The 24,445-nt window shown below is 29.8% G+C and overlaps 2 pseudogenes; both read left to right on the top strand.

The window, feature by feature from the left end:
* The first annotated feature begins 8,737 nt into the window (after window positions 1-8,737).
* Window positions 8,738-10,945, top strand: LOC132953821 (uncharacterized; annotated as a pseudogene).
* Window positions 10,946-21,889: 10,944 nt separating this feature from the next.
* LOC132936608 (craniofacial development protein 2-like) lies at window positions 21,890-23,076 on the top strand (annotated as a pseudogene).
* The last annotated feature ends 1,369 nt before the right edge of the window (window positions 23,077-24,445 follow it).

Raw genomic sequence — 24,445 nt, 5'->3', positions numbered from 1 at the left:
GATGATTCTGATTTTTGGATTCGATACATTATAAATCATGCTCTTTGACTATCACCTTTTTATTTATAATATACAGAGTTATTGGGGAGTGATTTTTTTTGTATTGGGTTAGGTACTTTTAAAAATATTGGCATCCCCTGCGAAAAAAGTCTGCGCACGCCTATGGTACTAATAAGTTGATATTTAAATATATAATATAAATTATATCGTTGCCCATCACTAATACTTAATATACTATATTACTTTATTTTATATTATTAATTGTAATTAATCAAAAATGACTATTTCAAATTTAAGGCACTCGGTGCCAAAATAGTATAGGGGAAAAAAAAATTATTCTTTATTGATTTTTACTTTTTATTCATTATTTTAATTATTATTATTATTCGTTATTCATTATTGGGTGATTTTTATTTACTATATGTTTTATTCATTATTCCCCATAATTATATAAATAATACATTGAGTGAATATCCAATAATAGTGTAATTCAAATGCTCATAAAAACTTAATTTGACTTTTCGGTAGACATTTTTTTTTTTGATTAAAGTAGACAAACTCATGAAGAATCAAGCATTGAATTTTCAAATCTTATACATAAAAAGATAAATTTTTATGAATTTCTAACTCAAAATAAATTGCAAATTTTCGTGATTTTTACGTATTTTGTCAAAATACGAACTTTTGATGCTTATTAAAAAAATTGTGACCATGTATTTTTAATATGTTTTAACTACTATTGTGGCAATATATTAGGAGCTTTGTATTAAATTGTTTAGTTTTTTGACCCAGTGAATAAGATTTTATTGACATATTTTATAGAATAAAAAATTTAAAAAAAACGGAAAATAACTTTATTCACAATAATATCTTCAAATATACTTCGCACAGAATCGTTTTTCTTATACAATAATGTTATATCATTGGATTCAAATTTAACACAATCCTTTACAGTGACTCACTTGTAACATACTGTACAGCAGAACGACACCTACTTACCAAACATTTTTTTGTTTTGTTTTTACCGGTGCTTTTGAAAACTACTGGGAAAGCTACTAAAGTAGAAAATCTGAGCATTATTTTGACAACTTATCGTGAACACAGGTCACAGACACAAAAAAAAATAACAAATAAATAAATAAACGCACATCATTGTAAAATCAATGCATTAATTGCTCCGCTCAGAATTTAAAATAATAATTAGATAGACCTTGCGCATAAATAATTTCCATATAGTGGTATAATTAATGTTTATCATATCTTGGTAGTATTTCATTAGTTATTCATATTTTATGTTTAGAATGTTGAAGACAGTGACTCTATGATTGATGTATTAGCACCAAATGAATCTCCTACTCTTCAAAATATCGATCCAGGAACGCCAAGTTTCAACCCACCAAAAAAACAAAAAAAATCGATTATTGCAAAAAAAATTGAATTTATGGATCTAGCAAGTGAAACTATGAAATCTTTAGGTACGTCAAGTGAAGATGACGAAACTTCAGTAATTGGAAAAAGGTTTGCATTGCAACTAAAGGGTATGACAGAAGATCAACGTTTATTATCAGAAAAAATAATATCAGAAGTGATGTATTATGGGAGAATCGGTAAACTCACAGCTAACTCTTTTCAATTTTCCAATCCTTATCCTGACCCACGTTTTACTTTGCCATTTGATTATTCACAAAGTAATCAAATGGCTGCATTGTACCAACAGCAACAACAATACCAACCAGAAGACCATTATAATATTAATTTTCAAAAGCAACAATCAACAGAACAACAACAGTACATTAACAACCAACAACAGCTTCAACATCAATCAATGGATAATACTGATGAGACGACTCAGAATTCTATTCAAAATTTGAATGACATGTTGATAATTAAAAAGTAAAGCTTATTGCCTTATAAAAAATAGTATTTTATTGATACTACTTTTTTCATTAGTTTATCATTAGGTATATATTAATAATTCATATAGTGAAAATTGTCTATATGAATAGAACTAATTTAGTATATTTTATTTTCTAAGTGTCGATGTACACGTTTATATAATAAAGCAGATATTGAAATCTTTATTTATTTTAAATTTTTTTAATATAGTAGGTAGCTATGTTATTACAGTCTAAAAATAATAAAATACATATAACATGTTAAATGTAAAAAAAATAGAATAAATAATTTAAGAATTATAACTTTACAAGCTAATTTTAAAACTAATTATTAAAAAGTGTTGTTGTTTGTTATAGTTACAATAAAGTGAATTGTATACATTTATAATAACACAAGTTTTTATATTTATTAATTGTTTAGATGTAACAATATACCTATGTTTGAAATATATTATACAATATAATTTTGGGAATTAATAATACATAAATATATAATATGTAAGTATAATATACTTATAGTATAGTATAGCCGTATAGGTAGATAATATTATATCAAATTTTGGTAATCATTTATTGGCTCATATTTACCATTCTTTCTTGAAATGACACTTTTCCTGCATTATTAAAATACTGTTTAAATTTGTCTCTTATGTCTTTAGCATTTTGAGCTGTATAATGTGTTGTTTTTTGGATTGGTACCATTTCCCCAATTTGATGCCATTGACCTTGTGTTATATTACCTGTATCTAAATTTTCAGTATCTAATTGGTTAGAAGAAGTATAGTAGTTGCTTGAGTTTCTTCGTAAAAAATTATGTAACACACAACTGCTCATTACAATTGCATCTACATTTCGAACGTCAATATTCAATGGTTGTAAAAAAACCCGAAATCATGCAGCTAAAATCCCGAATGCATTTTCAACTACACGTCGAGCACGAGACAGTCTATAGTTAAAAATGTGTTCTTCTCGACCATCACTATACTGTGAATAAGGTTTCATAAAGTTTTCCATCAAGGGAAAGGCTTCATCGCCTAAGAAAACATAAGGTAAATCACATTCACTTAGTGATGGAGCCTGAGGTTGTGGTATTTTCAATTGTTTTTTTTCAAATAATCTATAGAAATCTGTTTCTTTCAGGACACCTCCGTCAGATACTCTTCCATTAGTACCACTATGCACGTAAAGAAATTCATAATTTGCGTTCACTACTGCAAAAAGTACAACACTAAACGTTCCTTTAAGGTGCGATTCCTAAGGAAGCGTCTAGTGACGCGCGACCGGCGCGGCTGACGCGGCGTGTTTTGAATTGTCGCCGCGCGACTGAATAGGTATTCCCTACAAACTACAAATCGCAGCCGCAGCAGACGCGTGGCAGGACTTTATCAAATAAATTAACATATGTTATTTTAAAAATATGATATCATATCATATTAATCGTTTGCATCGTGTTTTACTTAACCTTTTTGTCGTGTTTGATTTTTTAACCATGTCGCTCAGTAAAAATAAAAAAGTTCTTCTACATCTGCTTTTAGAAGAAGTAGACGAAGAAGAAATGATAATCAAACATATACTAAGTAATAAAACAAAAAAAGTTCACGAGATGTTTCGAGCTAGAAAAACGGAAGGTTTTTTTAATATTTTAATTGAAAAGCATTTATATCGAGACGACAGAAAATTTAGAGAGTTTTTTAGGCTTAGTTGGGATCAATTCAACTATGTTCTAAACCTTATCGAAGATGACATACAAATAAACCCTTGTAACAGAGTTGGAGAACCAATTACAGCGGCTGAAAAATTAGCATTAACATTAAGGTAAGCATTTATTACTTTAATTCTTTATGAGAATTTATTAAAATAAAAATGTATAAAAAATACAACAAAGAAATATGAAGTATTTTATCAAATGTATCTAAGATGTGACTCCAATAATTATCCTATTATTATAGAGCCAATAATGAATAGGTTATGTATATGTATATAGTACATTATATATATATATATATTATACATATTACATATATTATATACATAATAAATAAAATCAAAATTCATATAATATCTAGTTATGATATAATATAAATTATATAAATTTAAACCAGTCCATACATAAAAATGTATTACAAATTATCAAAATTAAGTAAATTAGTATTTAACTTAAAAACAAAATATATAATATAAATATTTAATTAATAAAACAACTGTAGTACCTGTATACAATAACAAAACCATTTTTTAATAAAAAAAGAATACCCACTCCTTTTTTGAGAAACTAATAAAAATGATTAAAAAAAAATATCAAAATTAAGTAAATTAGTATTTAACTTAAAAACAAAATATATAATATAAATATTTAATTAATAAAACAACTGTAGTACCTGTATACAATAACAAAACCATTTTTTAATAAAAAAAGAATACCCACTCCTTTTTTGAGAAACTAATAAAAATGATTAAAAAAAACTATCTACTACAGGAATTATATAAAACAAAAATTATTAAATAAAATATTTAATTATTATGGAACTCTTGTGTCCAATTTAGTATTGGAGATATAACATCAAACTCACTTGAGTTTGACGTAGAGTTATAGTCAATGAAGTTTGAAGTTTGAGTCGTAGGTGTTACTCTTTCAGGGAAAACATAATCTGAAGTACTAACAGGCTGATACATTGGTCTAATATTTTGAAACTCCAATTCATTTATTATTCTGAACACATCCATTTTAGCTTTTGCTTGTAGCTCTGGAGAAAACTTTTTAACAGTAAGAGCCATACTTTTAAAAAAGCTTCAATAGGGTCTTCTTCATTTGTTTTTGATAACTCTTGTAATAAAAGTCTCCTTTCTTCACCTCTCCTATTCAAAACTTGGACTAGAGCTTCATTTTTTTTGTGCTGTTTTACTCCTGCTATTGATGATGATGTTTTTTGTGTATCTGATCCAACAGTCTCCTCAGCTTGGGGTGCAGATAGTTCATCTTCTGGCTCTATGGCTATATCAGCATTACTTTCATGTAAGTCATCATTATCCTCATGTATACTGCTTTCTTCAATTTATGTCACATTTGTTAAGGTCCTTTAACATTAATTAAAACAATGCTATTTAGTATTATGATGATAATAAATTAAATATTACTCTAGATTATTCTAGTTATTTAGGAATTTGTATCATAGAAACTATAGTTTATGTTTTTATTGCTTTAATATATTATACTTTAAAGGTATATATTATTATATATTATATATTTATATATATAAATTTATTAATATAGCAACCCATAACAAAACCATTATATTTATAAGCGCTTGATGTTCATAGTCGTTGTTATTTAAAAATAAATAACTGTTATTAAAATTAAATTATAATTTAGCTATGCATTGCTATGGTCACCAGGTTGCTATAGTATGTATAAATAAACAATGTGGTCACGCTTTTTCGTTACGAACAATTTTTTTTCAGTCACTACACCAGACCTGCAATAAAAGCTATGCAATAGATTAAAAAAAAAACTTAAAAATATAGAAAATTTCAAACGTCTACTTAAAAAGATTTGAAAATTTTTGAAAATTGTATCATATATAGAAAATGCCTGTATAACCATTCAGTGAAAATTTCATGTTTCTACGGTAATTAGTTTTAGAGTTACACTAATATCTAAAATCGATTTTTTCAAAAATTGATTTTGCGTAAAAATTCACGTTTTTCCTTAATTTTTTTTTTTTGGTTTTTCCTGGTGCTTTTGAAAACTATTGGGAATTTCAAAAATGACCTCCCCCAATGCACCAACTAGATTCACTTTCGAACCAAAAAAGCTATTTAAGTTGAAAATCGAAGCATTATTTCGACAAGTTCTCGTGTACACAGACACAAAAAAAAAAATAATAAAAAAAACACATCATCGTAAAATCAATACATTCATCGCCCCGTTTATTTCAGAATCTAACACTAAATTATACTATACAATTTACTTTTAATTATTATTATAATATGTTTATATATAGATGTAAATATATATAATATATTTATTGATGTATTTATTATTTAATAGATTCATGGCGACAGGAGAGTCACTACGTTCTTTGGCATTTTCATTTCGAATATCACAGAGTTATCTAGAATTTTACAATTGGTTTTGAAGAGTTTAAGTTCACGACTGACACCAATTTTAATACCGTCACCATCAAAAGAAGATTTACTGCGTATTTCAGCTGAATTTTGGACGAGATGGAATTTCCCCAACTGCGTTGGAGCGATCGACGGGAAACATATACGGATCTTTTGTCCCCGAAAAACTGGATCGCTTTTCTTTAATTATAAGGACTTTTTTTCAATTGTTTTACTGGCCATTGTTGATGCCAATTGTAAATTTATATACGTAGATATTGGTGCGTATGGCAAGGAAGGCGACAGCGGTATATTCACAAAATCCAGTTTATTCAAACGAATACAACAAGGAGAATACTTCCCAGATTGCGCCAAGCTTCCGAATTCCGAACAGTCATTGCCATACGTTCATGTCGGTGATGAAGCGTTCAGGTTAGAGCCTCATATGATGCGACCATATACACGAGGTGAGGCAAGGAACGATTATGAAAAAACGATTTTTAACTACCGTTTGTCACGAGCCAGAAGAACATCGGAAAACAGTTTTGGACTTTTAAGTCAAATATTTCGTGTTTTCTATACTCCTATAGCTTTAAAAACCGAAACTGTTGATAATTTAGTATTATCAGCTTGTTGCCTTCACAATCTGCTTCGTAATAGATATTTGGAAACAACAAACAATTATTACTATGAATTTGACAATAGTGAAGCACCCCCCTCCCAAAGTATGATTCCACTTGCTAGATCGGGAGGATATGCAAATTTTGATGGTTTTTTTGTGAGAGACAAGTTTAAATGTTATTTTAATAGTACACAAGGGGCTGTTCCATGGCAAGATCAACAAACACAACAAACTGATACTTGATACTTATTACTTTTATTTTATTATTACTTTATACTTTATAATTTTATATTATGACTTCATATTACGAGTAGGTATATGTATTATTATCTAAAAAAGAAAATATTGTATTCAGAATTTTAGTATTAAAATTATTAGGTAGGTATTATTATTTCTTGTATATTATGTTCAACTATGATCATTTTCAAAATTAATTAATTTTTTTTTACATTTTTAACTTTAATTTTTTTTAATTTATAAAATATAATATTACAAACTAATTATTATAATAATTAAATGTAAATAAATTTACTTACCACTTTTCTTTAAACGCGTGGCTATTTCTTTCCATACGTTTTCTTTTATGTGTATGTCTTTATACGCATTATGTTGTAAATCATACAGACATGGATGTCTGCTAACATAATCAGCCAGCAGAGAATCCTCTTCAAATGTAAAAGTCACTTTTGAAGACATTTTACAAAAAAATATATTAAACAACAACAATATAATTTAATATAATTTTGAATTATATGTACTCAACGATGCTCGGTCGCGCGTCTCGTGCGTTTTGACCGCCAACGGAGCGGTCGTCAGTCACGCGTCTACAAACGCACGCGCCGCGCGCGATGTTAGGAATCGCTTACATTTAAAAATAGATAAAGAAGTCCCAGCGCGACCAAAAATAGAATCGCGCCGCGTCAGCCGCGCCGGTCGCGCGTCACTAGACGCTTCCTTAGGAATCGCACCTTTATAATTATAAAAATAAGAACCGCTATTTGGAGGTTTATTTATTAGTACATGCTTCCCATCTATAGCTCCCAGGCAATTATCAAAATCCCATAACGTCTTAAATTCTAAAGCTACTTGTTTCCATTCATTTTCACATTTTTGCATCTATAAAAAAAATGGAGTACTATGTAAAATACAACGGATTATAGATAGCAAAAATTATAAAAACAAATATATATTATATACATATTATGTAAATAATATAGTATGTCATTATTTCACTGTTTAAGGAATTAAAATGTATTATAAATAATATGATATTTAATTACAAATACGTAGGTATATTATATTATCATTTAAAAAATTAATATAATATAGTGATAAATGATAATAGAATATTAATGATAATGTAAATAATTGTATCATAAATAATATTTTGTTATTAATTTTTTGAATGATATAATATATAAATATATAATATAATGTAATATACGTATTTGTAATTAAATATTAATAATGAGATAGTAATTATAGATACTAATTAACGTTTAAAAAATATTTGTTCAGCCAATACTTTAGTCTGGGGATTTTTTTCCGTACTAAATTTTTTTATTTACATATTGGTGTATATTTGCATAAAAATTTAATATTAAATGTTGACTTACCTGTAAATACTCATTTCGTAGAACTTTGTATATGGCCCAACAAGTTTCTGGAATAATCTTTCCTAAAGCTTGAGCTGAAATAGCTGACGAAAATTATCGATAGGTTATCTACTGTTACTGTTACACACCATTACTTGGTGGTCATGTAAAATAATGGCCATAACTCATAAAGTTCTTTTGATCTTTAAATTATGATTGAACAGTTGTATTCGTCATATAAAAATATATAAGAGTGTCTTATTACAGCATTAATCATACTTATTACCACATACCTGTGACGGTTATTATGTTATGAAAAGATGGTAGGTAATAATAATTATATTTATTATTTACTTGGATGATAGCATATACAAAATGATAATAATATTTATGTTGTTCTTTCAGTATTCAGTAGTCAGTTGATTAATTACTTCTCAAATTTGTCACTTTTCAGTTGTCACTTGTTTGTTGTTTGTTGTGTTGAATCAATCCGTCTATAATTGACCTAATATTTTTTTGAAATGAGTAAAAGTAATAAAATATGCTGTGTGGTCAACTGTAATAATATGTATAAAAATACTCAAAATATTAAGTTTTACACGTTTCCTAATCGAAAATATGAAAAGGACCTAAAAGAAAAATGGATACGCGCAGTTAACCGTACAGAGTAAGTACCTTTGGTGTTTGTTAAATTAATATTCTATAGTTAGAGCACATATTTGAATGTTAAGTCATTTGTATCGATCTATTATTCTAGAATATTAGTACCTACCTAGATTTATATCAGTTACATTCATATTATATTATTAACAAATATGTACACCGACAATCCTATTAAAAATATGATTTTTTTTGTTAAATAACTTAAATTCAATCAATATTATTGACCGTTACAATATAATAGTGATTCGCTATTAACTAAGTGTAGATATCCAATTTCTATGTCGATAATTAATATTATGAAATCTAGCTATGAAAAATAGGTACCTAACTATAGGTATTATAAGGTTATTTTAGAAAAATGTTTGCTTATAAAATAATAGGTTTTTTTTTTATTTTTCAGGGTAAATGGAAGTCCATGGAATCCGAAAGTGCACAGTGTGATTTGTAGTGCACACTTTGTTGGTAATGAGTGGTCAAATGATTCTCGTAGCCCTTCTTATGTGCCTTCAATTTTTCCAGAAGTATACAAGCGAAAAATAGTTGATTCAGAGCAATCTTGTTCAAGATATCAACGTGTCCTAAAGCGCCATAAAATTAAATCTACTTCTTCTGCTTTGGAAAATACAACTGATTGTAATTTAGATGACATGTTAACTGATAATCCTTGTAAAACTGTATCTACTTGTGATGCTAGTACTCAGGTTGCATTTGAACCTGTAGAATCTGTTCAGTTTTCTTTTGAATGTTCATTTGAATATCAAAATGTTAGAACTCAAGAACTTCCCCAAATGTCTGTCGTGGTTTTTATAATATCTTTACATCTACCTCTGATAAATCTTGTGGTTTCAAGCAGTATAAATTCAAGCTTATCTTGTGATAGATTTCATGGGTTTAATTAAAAAAAAAAATGAAAATTCACTCAAAGACTTGACTGGTACTACTTATAAAGTGTTCAACCTATTATGTTCAATGCTACCACAAGTATGCAATAGTTCTACAAGTAAAAATGATGGACTATTAATATTTCTGATAAAAATAAAACATAACTTAACATTTTCAGCAATTGGTGTTTTATTTAATATACACCGTACTTCTGTAAGTAGAATTTTTTTCCAGTGTTTAGAGATATTAAGCATAAAAACGAAAAATCTAATTTTTTGGCTCAGTAAAAGTACAATTAAAGAAACTTTACCTGAAGGATTTAAAAAATTATACCCTAATACCCGCTGTATTATAGACTGTACTGAAATTAAAGTTGAACAGCCCCCCATAATTGAACAAAGAGTGTATATGTACTCTAGGTACAAAGGCTGTTATACTGTAAATATGGAGGAAGAGCTAGTGAGCTAGTCATTTATTACCAATGACTCAGGATTTTTATCCAAATTGGAACCAGGGGATAAAGTATTAGCAGATAAAGGCTTCCCCGGCATAAAAACAGACTGTGAAAATAAAAATTCAATATTAGTCATGTCTCCTGTATTACATCATGGGAGATTCACTGAATAAGAGGTTCTTGAAACATACTCCATTGCTAGCATCAGAATCCATGTGGAAAGATTCTTTGCTAGGTTAAAAACTCACGGAGTGTTAAATAAAATACAAATAGAGCTTCTACCTCATATAGATAATATTGTTCATATGTGTTGTGTTTTGACAAATTTACAACCTCCAATAATAAAAAATGAAATTTTGATTGTGACTAATTACAAGTGCAATACAAGTGCACACTATTTCATGTTACACCCCCTTTTTTTTAAACAATTTATGTTATATTGTATACAATACATTTTATTCAACAACCTTACTACCTTAACCTTAATTAATCAAACAAAAAAGAAAAATTATTATTCTGTTTTTAATAATATTTACATAATACGTAATTATAAATATGTATATCTTATATTTTATACATTTACATTATTTTGTATGTTTTTTTATATTTTTAGTTTTTTAATACATGCCAATTTAATTTTGGTAAATAATATTTAAAATAAAAACATTCTATTTTAAAAAGAACTTGTTTTAAAAAATGTTCATCTTTTTTTATAGTTATGGATCTATAGTGTTTTATATAAATAAATCACATTCATTTAACTCAGAAGCAAACATTAAAATCTGGCATTGTGTATAATATTGATGAGATGACCTTAATACTACTTTTCCATTTTCATACTTCAAATATTTTAAGTTTAGATTTCCTGTGTCTTCATCCACTATAGGTTTGTTTATGCAACTTATAGGGCATTTAATTTCCAAGATTTTATTTATTTCGCCATTTTGAGATAAAACCAATGAATCTGGTGATACACATAACCAAGGGTATTTGTAATGAATTATAAGTCCGGCTTTTATTGTTTTTTTGTTGAACATTTCACAATATGTTTCAATAGCTATCATTTCAGTTTGTGTACCATTTGCTGTATTTAACGCTGCTTTACCAATTAATTTCACATCAATAATTTCAACAATTTTTTGTTGATTTTCAGCTGACATATTTTTACAAATTTTTATTTTGTGGCATTTAGTTGCAGAAATCCTTACTGTTCTGTGTTCTGTCCATTTGTTACTATTAGATTGTTCCTATGTGCTATTGAAAATAGATGTAACTTCTTCTTTTTAGATTCTGAGCGAAGCGATGAATGTATTGATTTTACAATGATGTGTGTTTATTTTTTTATTTTTTTATTTTTGTGTCTGTCATCACCTTTTAGGACAGTAAAAGTGCTTGGATTTTCTTCAATAGTAACTTTTCTGATAGGAAAGTGAATCTAGTTGGTACTTTGGGGTGTCAAAAGTAAAAATTTCCCAGTAGTTTTCACAAGCGACGTGAAAAACAAAACAAAAATTAAGGAAAAACGGGAATTTTTACGCAAAATCTGTTTTCGAGAAAATCGATTTTGGTTTTTGGTGTAACTCTAAAACAAATGACCGTAGGGACATGAAATGTTGACTGAATGTTTATATTAGCATTTTCTATACACCATAAAATTTACAAAATATTTTGACTCTTTTTGAGCTGTTTTTTGACATTGTCAGTTTTCAATTTTTTTAGTTTTTTTTTCTATAAATATCAATAAAATTTTATCTGTTGAGTAAAAAAGCTTGAAAATTTAATAGAAGGCTCCTAGGTTATTGTTTCAAAGGCAGATGAAAAAAATTAAGAATCATTAGTCACAGTTTTTATTTATAAGCATTTAAAGTTCAAATTTTGACAAAATACGGAAAAATCACGAAAAATAGCAAATTATTTTGAGTTGAAAATTCATAAAAATTTTCTTTTTAAATCTAAGATTTGAAAATTTAATATAAGATTACTCATAAGTTTGTCTACCTTTATCAAAAAAAAAATGTCTAGAAGAAACTTAAATTAAATTTTTATGAGCGTCTGAAATTTATATTTTTACAACATTTGATATTTACTCGATTTCTCATGTAACAATTTTCTTATTTTATTGTAATTAAAAAACGAATGACTGTAGATACTTGAAAATTTCACTGAATGTTTATATTAGCATTTTCTATACACCATAAAATTTACAAAATATTTTGACTCTTTTTGAGGTGTTTACGGACATTGTCAGTTTTCAATTTTTTTAGTTTTTTTTTCTATAAATATTAATAAATTTTTATTTGTTGGGTAAAAAAGTGTGAAAATTTAATATAAGGCTCCTGATATATCGTTCTAATAGCAGTTGAAAAATATTAAAAATACATAGGCACAATTTTTTTTTATAAGCATTTAAAGTTCAAATTTTGACAACATTTATCAAATTTATAATTTATTAATTATTTTGTGGTTATAAATTTATAAATTTTTAACTTTTATGGCTAAGGATTGAAAATTTAAAACAAGGCTCCACGTAAATAGGTTATATATATATTACTTTATTCACAATAATATCATCAAATATACTTGGTAAAATCATAGGCTGACTGACCGTTTTCGCTCAGAATCGTTTTTCTTATACAATGATATTATATCATTGAATTCAAATTTAACACCATCAATTACAGTGACCCACTTGTAACCTACTGTACAGCAGAGCGACATCCACTTATCCACCTTTTTCCCTACAATCATATTAAAATAAAACTTATCCTCATTTTATTTAAAGGAAATTGAATGAGTTGAGTAACATAGCTGTGATCACAACTTGATTGATTCTCGAGAACTGAATTCATTAACCTATCATTTTTCATAAATATTTCTTCCATTTCAATATTATCTATTATTTCATTTAAACACATTTTACATTCTCTATCATCTTCTGACATTAGTTCCTCTTGTATCATCTTATTTACACCACAATTAATTGACAATATATCATAGGTATTAACCAAGTCATAATGGCTAATACTTAGTATTTCATTTTTAAGTTTTTTTATGGGTGGAAAGAGCTATTCAATTGTTCTACCTTTTTTATATTTTTCTTCCCCACTTTTGATGGTTTCCCCCAAACCTGAGGAATATCAGTTTTTGAAAAGCTATCTTCATTGTTAATATAATGTATTAATGCAGCAACATGCTTGCACTTTTCAGAAGCTCCAGCTGGACAATTACAAAAACATCTCTTTATGGTTCTGGTATCATCTAACTGTATGAATAAGGTATATGGCACACGTGTTAGTAATAATTATTGAAATAAATTAAATTCTGTATAAATTTATAACCTACTTCTAGTTTAACTTGCCATGGGTGTAATGTGACGGACGTTTGTCTTATAATACTTGCTGTGATCACAGAAAAATTATTGGTGGTCTTTTTTCAGTAACAAAAGTTACATGACCACTATCCGCTAAATTTATACCTTTACTATTTGTAAATACAATATTACTATAAATACTTTCAAAACCGCACTTAATTATTATGTCCTTTATGTTAGACATTATGATACAATTTTTAACGAATTCAAATCAAAAGCTATTTGGAAAATTAAAAGTTGACATTACCTATTTTGAAATTACTAATTAGGCTTCTATGGTTTTTAATTGGTTGACTGTAATATCAATTTTAAAAATACAATCTGTCAATCTGATAAGAATTAATTTTTTAGTACCTAGTATACTGGTCTCAGAACCATGGGTAAATATTAATAAGTTTTAATAACTATTTAGCCATGCCGTTATGATACAGATTGCATAGTATTCATGTTTATTCTAATCCCCTCCGTAATGCGTGCATTCACCACTATGGGGCGCTCTGTTTAATAACTTGCACGTAGTCTATAATAATAGATATAATGCACCTAGGAAATTATTATGATTTACAAAATTTTAATAGTTTCTTTTTTTTTGCATTTTCTTTTAGCGGTTCCTGGTTTGTTTGCCTAGTCCATTGACGCATTCTCATATTTATATAATATTTTATAATATACGCTATAATAAAATCTTTATATTCCCCGCATGGAAATATGAACGTTTCACACCTGGTTATCAAGGCTTCTACCGTGTCTTCAAAAACACTTGTTTTACTCAAATGGTTCATCAACTCATCTTTAACTACACTCAATAATTCATACAAATATTTATTTGGTTTTTTTAGCCATCCTCTGGATTTTATATTTGTCAAATCAGCCTCGGATGTGAAACATTCATTACTCATAATACTAGTTTTACATTTTTGACAAGAACTTCTTTTAGTTATTTGGTGAGTTAAATAACCAGCAATATAATACTTTAAGCAGTCCACAATTGGACTCAAAGAATAATCATGTTCCACTATATCAGTAAATTCCCATTCACCTTCATTTATAAGACCATTTAATTTGGTTTTTAATTTATCTTTTGCTGATATATCTTTATTGTTTTCATAACAATTCGTTATATCAGAAATTGTTATTAAATTTGTGTGTGGCATATTCTCATAAACGGTACAGTTTCCATATTTTGGAGGTTTTAATATAGCCAGGGTTACCACCCGTACTATTTTTTAAAGTATTGTACTTTTTGTTTCACTTCTGTACTTTGGACTTTGTAGTCTTAATAAAGTACGCTAAAATACTTTATTTCTTTTAATATTTAATATCCCAGCGAACAGATCCCAATTCAGTCAGACCTTGAAGTTATCGCGGTCCAGTTAACATTGGAATCCAAAATCACATTACGTAACATATACATTCCAAACCAAACACCCTTCAAAACATCCGACCTAGACAACATCATCACACAACTACCCAAACCCTTCATTCTATTTGGGGACTTTAATAGCCATAGTGTCCATTGGGGGTCTGAAAAAACGGACGCCCGAGGCAATTTAATTGAAAAAAATTCTAGAAAATGACACAATAGTACTTTTCAACAACGGCCAACCAACTAGGCTCAATCCTTCAAACGGCACTTTCTCTGCAATTGACCTGTCTATCTCAAGTTCGTCGCTAGCCCAAAGAATTTCTTGATCAGTTTTACAGGAGATATATGACAGCGATCACCTACCGATTCTTATGACCCTGCTCTCCACCAAGACTCTATCGCCATCTTCCACACCCAGATGGTTGTTAAAAAACCCAGACTGGGGATTCTTTTCCAACCTGGTTGACACTTTTATGCTGGAGACCACCCAGTCGGATTCTACCTCAATTGATGATGATATCACATTTATCTCCGATTCCATTATCAGGGATGCAGAAATTTCAATAGAAAAATCCACGAACTCGCGTAAGAAGAACCAAGTTCCCTGGTGGAGCGATGAAATAAGGATCTCAATCAAAAAAAAGAACATAGCACTTAAAACATTCCAAATCTCTAAAAGCACCTCTGACTATATTAAACTGAAACAACTCAGAGCCGAAACCCGATACCTTGTTAAAAGTGGCAAGGCCAAATCCTGGAAATTGTTCTCCTCCGGTCTGGGGCCCAAGGTGGACCCATCTACAATTTGGCGCAGTGTAAGGGCAATCCGTGGTCACCCCAAGAACCATCGCATACAGATCATGAAAGACACAGACTTATGTACTGATCCCGACGAAATTCCCAACCTCTTTGGTGAACTCAACTCTTCTATCTAAATAGTTCGGACGAATACTACAACGCAACGTTCCTTAATAACAACATTCACATGATAAATCAACACTATACATCCTGCATTAACCCCAATCTAGACGAGCAGACAAAACTCAACTCTCCAATCCAACTTGCTGAATTGGTCAGAGCTACATTAAAATGCACTAGTATCGCTCCAGGACCAGATGGGATACCGTATTGCTTCATTCATAACCTACCCATTTCCACCCTGGATTCAATTATCATGGTATTCAACAAAATATGGTCATCCGGAGCAATACCTAAAAAATGGAAACACTCTATAGTCATTCCGATACTCAAACCAAACAAACACAAATTCGAAACCAAATCATATAGACCAATATCACTCCTCAATACCATGGTTAAGGTATTGGAAAAAATCATCGACTCCAGACTCAGATGGTTTCTTGAAAAAAACAATTTGCTCGATCCCCGCCAGAACGGCTTTCGAAAACATAGAAGTACAAGCAACACACATGATATACAAGTGGAAATCCATTCTACTCTCGAAACGAAACAAGTGATGGGCCTCATAGCCCTCGACATATCCAAAGCTTACGATACTGCATTGCGTCCTCGCTTATTTAAAATCCTGTCATATATCATATCTATTGACAAATTATTCAATTTCATAAAGAATTTCCTGACCGACAGAACATTTCAAGTTAGGTGTAATGACAAACCGTCCAAATTATACACACGTACTCCACTCTATCGGTATCTTTATTTCTTTTAGCAATCAATGATATTCCACAAACTATAGCACCCCCCGTTAAATGTGCATTGTTCGCTGATGACTTCAACATTTTTTGCAGAAGCATCAGCCCCAAGACAACCATAACACACTTGCAGGTCACTCTAACAGCACTGCAGGACTGGTCACTCGTATCAGGTTTCTCCTTTTCGGTTGAAAAATATCAGTGCACTTTTATCACCAATAACAGAAATTCTGATATCACCACTATAACAATGAACAATATACCCATCCCCATCAAAAAGTCCGTAAAAATATTAGGTATACTGTTCGACTCAAAAAACACATGAATACCACATCTCAAGGCTATCCGAAAGGAGTCGCTCATAAGAATCAATACGCTAAAATGTTTCGCTCACAGGTCATGGGGAAGCCACTCGTCCAGCCTATTACAAATATATAAAGCTCTCATCTTATCCAAGCTCGAATAAAATTATTTTCTGTTTATAAAAGCTAAGGCATCAGCACTTAAAATGATAGACATCGTTCACAACACGGGCTTAAGACTAGTCACCGGAGCTTTTCGCTCCAGCCCAATTCCCAATGTCCTTGACATAGCCGGAGTAGCACCACTCGATATCAGGAGGGTACACAGCACCATGTTACTTGTAATTAGACGCACCCAAAACAATCTCAAAGTATCGAAACAAATCACAGACTCCCTAGAAAATACCCATTTCTCACACCCCGACGTTATTAAAAATGAAATCTCTCTGATGGCCCCTTGGCTATTCAACAACTATGTAAACAGTGAACTTAGCGAATGATGTACTTTATTTTAAAAACAAAAAGGTAGCATAAACTGAAAGTAGTTTATATACCTGTAAAAAAGTTGGTGTAGATGGATGGTCGTTTGCACCTGAAGCCATTCTCGATGTACCAAAGAAACGCTAAAAAAATTTTTTATTTAATTTATACTATTAAACAAATATATTTTATAAATGTATATTTTGTTATGTTTGATACATTACCTCCAGTGAATCTTGGTTAACTTTTCCTGTGATAAGATAACTGAAATTATACTTATCTATCAAATAATCTGATAAGTCTTTAGCCGATGTAAGGGTAACTCTTAGTCCTTCCGCCGTACTCTTGGTTAAAAAATCTTGAGAATCAATTTTAACAGCTTCTAAATTAGATTCCCAATAGTCCAACCAGTCCAGAGAACGATGAAGTACCTATTAAATAATAAGGTTGAAAATTATAATTTATAATTTACATAAAATACCTAATTAAATACTTACACAAACACTGAATACAATTTGCACACATCTAAACTGTAAATTATATTATACTGTAGGTATTGACTATATTAACTAGAGAAAAAATTAATATAATACACATACTTTTAACATAAATATTATTATTCTTGTTATAAGAATAAGACATTCAACAGGTTACCTACCCCACGTTCATAGTTAATAGCTTAACTTTTATAAATTTTTCATTAATTATTACATGCATCATGCACAATAACCATATAAAGTAATTAACAATTACAGATTATGTGACTTTAGTTAATATTCAAATTATATTATTATTTATTATAATAGTGAATATTGTACGTAATCTCCTTATGAATAATTTAAATATATAATAAACAAATAAAGCCACAAAAGCATAAAAGCTAATAAATACTCTCTCAATTTAAATGCAACAAACTTGATAATTTTTTGATCCAGCTTTCTCTTTCCGCTTCAGAGTAACTATAAAAGTTGGAACTCCTTCTGTTCCTATATTACATATGGCACACTTTTTTGGCATGATGACTAATGAGATACAAAGTTATAATTTACTAAAAGTGTTTTCAATTAAAAACGCTCGTCGTTCGAGTTAAATTACTTAACAATATACTTTTGTTTTTATACATTTTAGCGCAATTTTTGTTTATGTATTAGATTTAGGCGGGGAAATGAATGTATTGGATTTACAATGTTTTTCTTTCTGTGTTTGTATACACATTTTATAGATGAAAAAATGCTTCAATCATTAACTTTAAGAGGACGCTACACATAAAGTAAAACGTATTCAACGACCGAGAGAACGCGCTGTTAGGTGTTTTCGCGATGCGCAAGCACGCGACGTACAATTCAAGCCGCGCCCACACTCGTCGTCGGCGACCGGCCGACAATTGTGCTTTTTCGGAGCGACGTTTATTATTTTCTCAACCTTCGTCTCTGGCGGATAGCGTAAATATAAAATGTATACACGTTACACATTACACGTACATTTCCGCCGTAATTTTTTTAATATTCGCGCGTACTTACGCGACCTGTATATATTCTATTTTTAGATACTTACTCTATACAAAATATATACAAATAATATCTAATTTATAACAGTAACCGAAATATCTAAATATTAGTTAAGTAATTAAATTTGGTATTGGCATTAGTATTTACTACAGTAGGTTAAATTCATTATTCCAAAAAAATATAAAATATATATAATATAATATAAAATATGACAATATACGCTAAAAGTTAATTGAATACACCATTATATTATACACCATACAAAATATATTTTTTACCATATCTTAAATCGTTCTACAAACTTTTTTACTTTTCTCATTAAAAATATTTTACGCCGAATATTTGATTTTGACGAATATGTAAACACAACCAAAGGAATATTTTTATAGTCTTACTTTTTATTTACTTACATACCTATTATATATTTTATTTTATTATAAATTTATACATAATATAATCAACTGTAATTATTGTACCTATGGTTACACTCTACAGTGTTATACCTTGTTGTTGCACCGGAGTACCGGACCCTTCAATTTATTACCATACGTAAAAATACCTACGTAAAAGTGGCTACGTAAAAATATAAAAATGAACAATAATATATTTTGACTCTTTTTGAGCTATTTATAGGCATTAGAATATTTCAATTTTTATTAGTTTTTTTAAAAATTATTGTCGATAAATAAATAAGGTTTTTCAAAAATTGTCATTACCTAGTGGAAATAAAATAAAATGTTGAGCGTATTTGGAAGGTTATTTAATGGAAAATATTATAAATAACATTTTAAATAATACTAAATCATTTAAAAATTTCATTAATTATATTATAAAAAAATGACCAATGCCAATTTTTAATAACTTAATTTTTATTCAATTAGGTACCTATATATTATAAGTATATATAAATATTTTATGTCATATTATATTTAGTATACGAGTGTACCTTTGGTATAGGTACCTACACTGGACATGGCTATAAAAATTTTACAAAATAGTAAACAAAACTTATTTATTTTTCGTTTTTTTTATTCAGCTCATCTTGAATTCTTTTAGGTTCAGATATATCTGATTTTAACAATCTTTTTCCAAATTTGGGATCAATATTTTCCGGAAGAAGACAATCTAAATAAAACCTGAGAAAATAATTTTATAAGCAGTTTAAACATATGTAATTGTTTAATTGTTACTTAACTTATATAAAATTATTATTATGATATATAAAGGTACTTATAATTTTAGCTGGTTTTCCATTTTATTATTCCAAAAAAATTCTTCATATTCGATATTCAATATATGAGTCCATGATTCAGAGTGAATGACAAAGTAACATAAATTTGTATTTGTTATTCTTAGCTGACCTTGTACTTGGAAATAATATAAGCTTTGAGTTTTTAATTTAATGACATTATTTTCTAAATACAAGTATTGGATCTAAAATATTTTTATAATAAAAAAATAAGATCTGTTAATATATTTTATAGTATTTCGAAGTACTTAAATAGTTAAATATGTATTATGATTTCTGATTTAAGCATAGGTATACCTTTTTATCTACAATAGTGTCTCGAATGTGTAAATAGTCTTTTACAGAATATGGACACTTTATTTCGATTATAGCATTTTCACCAATTATTAAGCCATCTGAAAAAAGGACATTAAAATTGTATAAATAGGTAACTGTGTTAATTGTTTTAATTATATTTAGTATTTACCAGGACTAGCAGCCAAGTATGGAATATCTTTATCGATAAATAAACCACAACTTTTAACTTTTAATTTTCTCATTGTTTCAAATGTTTGTCTTGCTTCATCTTCCTTTATTTTTCCATATTCCATTGCTTTTGAAGTTACGTTTCCATATAAAATGTCATAAACTGTATTTTTACAAGATGTATTGGCACGCATTTTACAAACCCTTCCAAAATTGGATGCGGTAAGTCGAACTCTTCTTTCACTAAACCATTGCTGACAATTTCTTTGATTTCGTGTATGTTGTTCTATGACACAACGTTTTTCGTGACTTAATTGTAACGATGCAAGAAACCTTTGCTTTTGGTTTACAAACTGTTGGACATCCATAACATCATCTTCTGCTAAGGGTTCAGCAAGCCCATAAAATTCGTCCGGGCCAGAGTTTTTAATATTTTTATTTTTTTTAACCGGAAATAGTTGTCGTCGTTTTCGCGTTTCCGTTAGTTTTCGGAGTTTTGTGGACAAAAATTGTTTTCCGATTTTACCTAAAAAATTGTTATAATATTATTATAGCTTAAACTAATTTTTAATTTAAAATAAATGTAAAAATGATCATATAATATGTGTGTTTACCTGGACTATTGTTAGTAATATTTTTGTGCATATGTCTAAGAAACATTCCACCAGAGTTAAACGATACAATTGCAGCTTTTACACGAGTATTATACGAATTCCTCTGTGAAAAGTTAATTCGCTTTCCCGCAATAAATGTATTAATAACACTGTTGAATTGTTCACAAATATTGTTCGTTACATCGTGTAATAGACTTGTAGCATTATCAATAAGTCGTTGTGCCACCAATTTAAATTCTGACATTAATCCACAGTCAAATGCAGCTGGCACTAAGTTTTCACTAATCTTTTGTTTATTATTACAAAAGTATTCATCACATTTATTATGTTGACCTAATATATGGTAAAAACTATTGCTAATATCCAATATAAGACCTACAATTTAATAATAACATAGCATTTAAGAAATCGGCGTAGGGAAAGTGGCGTGCCCATCGCCCAGTGTACTTAGTAAGTACACTGCAATAGCCCTACTCTGACCTTAATTGGTTGGAGTAGACTGGTCCTCCAGGTTGGGGGTTTAGCGCTGGGCTAACAACCCTGCCTTAGAAAAAAAATATTGTTCAGGAACTAACAACAAACTTGCCTCGGAATCGTGGAGCTTTGGAAAAAAAGAATGGAAAATGGAAAACTGGATTATTTTTTGGAACATGGAACGTTCGCACACTTTTTAAACCTGGAGCAGTACAATGCTTAGTTGAGGAGATAGAAAAATATAAACTAGGAGTGGTAGCCCTACAAGAGATAAGGTGGGATGGTAATGGAACGATAGAGATTCAGGATACAACGATTTTCTACGGCGAATGTAATAAACATCGTCAATTTGGAACGGGCTTCGCAATACATAAAAACTTAGTACCTTCAGTAAGAGAATTCAAAAGCATTAATCCAAGAATATCAGTATTAACAATAGAAGCACTCTATTTCAACATCTCATTCGTGAATGGACATGCACCCACGGAAGAAAAACCGCAAGAGGAGAAGGGTGAGTTCTATGATAACCTGGAGCACACACTAAACGAAATTCCACGAAACAGAATTAGAATAGTTTTAGGGGACTTCAATGCCAAACTAGGGAAGGAGATCATATTTCGGTCAACGGTTGGTATCCATAGCCTTCACGATGTAACTAGTGAGAATGGATTCAGGCTTATAGATTTTGCAAGTGGTGGAGGACTTATTGTAAAGAGTACGATGTTCCCGCATAAAGATATTTATAAGGGTACATGGAAGGCACCAAATGGTAGATATGTCAGTCAGATAGACCATGTTCTGATAAATACTAGGTTCAAAAATTGTATACATAATATTAAAACCGTAAGAGGTGCCGACTGTGACTCAGACCATTATCTAGTTAAAGGAAAGCTGAAAGTCAAACTCAAGAAACTAGTACATAGTAAAGGAACGTTAGTGGATAGAATGGATGTGAATAAGTTAAAGAACACCAATATATGTGGATTTTTCAAGCAACAATTACATGAAACAATGAGCAGCTTAAGCTTAAACATAAATCAAGAAGAGACCATTGATACCAAATGGAAAATGTTAAAGGATACTATAAAAACGGTTACAGACATGGTAATAGGAAAACAAAAGAGAACAAGAAAACCGTGGTTCAACAACTCCTGTAGGGAAGCATTTAATAGAAGAAAAGAAGTCAGGACTCAATTGTTCAACGATCCTACTAATACAGAGAAAGCTATGGTATACAAAGAACGCCAAAAAGAAGCTAGTAATATATTTAGATATGAAAAACGGAAATATACAAAAGATGTACTAGAAGAAGCCGAGATTGATCATAGAGGAAATAAGACTAGACAACTATACCAGAAGATAAACTCAATTAGAGGAAAATACAAAAAACATAATAAGTTCCTAAAAAATGACGATGGTTCCCTAGTAACAGAACAGGACAAAATACTTGAAAAATGGAAATACTATTTTGGACGACTACTTAACTGTGAAAACCCAGTGGAGACATTTGCATGGATGCCAACGGAACCTAATGACACTGAATGCCCGCCTCCAAGCAGAGATGAAATATTACAACAACTCAACAGGCTAAAAAACTATAAGACTCCTGGGGAGGACGGAATCCAAGGAGAAGTGCTAAAAAACCTAGATGAATTAACGATAAATAAAATACATAGTATTATAGAGAGCGTTTGGCATGAAGAAAGACTTCCTAAAGACTGGGGCACCGCATTAATCTGTCCTATTCATAAAAAAAATGATCCACAAGAGTGTAGTAATTATAGGGATATAGCATTACTAGATACAACGTACAAAGTTCTAGCATATTGTATACTGGATAGAGTAAGACCTATAGCAGAGAATTTACTAGGTGACTACCAGGGAGGATTTAGGCCCAATAGATCCACAACAGATCAGATTTTCGTTATAAGGCAGATCCTCCAAAAAAGCTGGGAATATAACAAGGATGTACACATATTTTTTGTGGACTTTAAAAAAGCTTATGATTCTATTCATAGGGAAAGCCTAGTAAATATACTTAAAGAATTCAGATTTCCAAGTAAAATCGTAAACCTCATTGGAGCTACCATCAGCCAGACAGATATAAAAGTCAAGATAGCAAACACAATATCACAGCCCGTGGGAATGACAACAGGTCTCCGACAAGGCGATGCACTATCTCCAGTGCTGTTTAACTTGGTACTGGAAAAAATAGTTCGAGAAATGAACATCTCGGAAGGAATTGAACTAGGTCAGGTAAAAATAGGGCTCATAGCATACGCAGACGATATTGCTCTCTTAGGAGATAATATTGAGGTGATAAAAAGTCTGGGAAAGAAACTTATAAAGACCGCGGAGAAAGTAGGCTTAACTATTAATGATGATAAGACAGAATATTTGGTTGTCAGTCGAAGTAACAGAAATTATAGACTAGAACAACATATTGAGCTAGAAGGACATAAATTTAAGAAAGTATCACAATTCAAATATCTAGGATCGATTATCACCCAAGATAATGAACTTAAGACAGAGGTGTCGTCAAGAATACAATTAGGTAACAAGGGATATTATGGATTAGAAAAAATACTAAAATCGAGGACACTCTCTAAAAATTTAAAAATAAGAATGTATATGACATTATTACGACCTATTGTCCTGTATGGCTCTGAGACGTGGGCATTGAGAAAAGCTGAAGAACAGAGACTAGAGGTTTTCGAGAGGAAAGTTTTAAG

This window comes from Metopolophium dirhodum, chromosome 1, assembly GCF_019925205.1.
Source record: "Metopolophium dirhodum isolate CAU chromosome 1, ASM1992520v1, whole genome shotgun sequence".
NCBI lineage: Eukaryota > Metazoa > Arthropoda > Insecta > Hemiptera > Aphididae > Metopolophium > Metopolophium dirhodum.
This window is presented reverse-complemented; position numbering and strand designations above follow the sequence as displayed.